The following is a 669-nucleotide window of genomic DNA, read 5'->3' as shown; positions in this document are numbered from 1 at the left end:
GCAGTTTGGATGCTCACCTTACTAGACCTGGATGGAGGTGGGTGGTCCTTGGACTTCCCACAGGTCAAGGAACCCTGATTGCTCTTAGGGCTGATGAGGGAGGGGGACCTGTTAGGGGGAAGGGGAGGGAAATGGGAGGCGGTGGCAGGGAGGAGGTGGAAATCTTTAATAAATAAATAAATTTAAAGAAAATCTTTGTCCACTATTTTTTTAAATAAACCAACGAATCTAATTTATTTGCACATATGCTTTATACGAGGACTGTCCACTGGAGGGAGCATGATAAACCTAGAAGGAGTCACACCCTTAAAGGAATTCTGTTCTCTTTCCTTCAGAGGCCACCAGTCTTTTGCTCATCATTTGGGAATAGCAACTTGTGAACTCCTCTCTCATCTATACTAGAATATTGGCTGTTTTGACCTTGTTCGGGTTTTGAACAACCACAGCTGCTGTGAGTTCATGAATGCTTTGTTTCTATCATTTTAAGGAGATACTGTTTCAGTTCATTTCTTCCTGGCCTCTAGCCTCCAGTCTTTGCATCGTCTTTTCTGAAATATCCCTGAGACTTATCACTCTGTGTCTGTGTCCCTGTCTGTTTCTCTCTGTGTATGTCTCTGTGACTCTCTTTGTCTGTCTGTCTCCCTTTCTCCCTTTCTGACTCTCTGTCAA

The sequence above is a fragment of the Microtus ochrogaster genome, chromosome 10 (genome assembly GCF_000317375.1).
Source record: "Microtus ochrogaster isolate Prairie Vole_2 chromosome 10, MicOch1.0, whole genome shotgun sequence".
Taxonomy (NCBI): domain Eukaryota; kingdom Metazoa; phylum Chordata; class Mammalia; order Rodentia; family Cricetidae; genus Microtus; species Microtus ochrogaster.
This window is presented reverse-complemented; position numbering follows the sequence as displayed.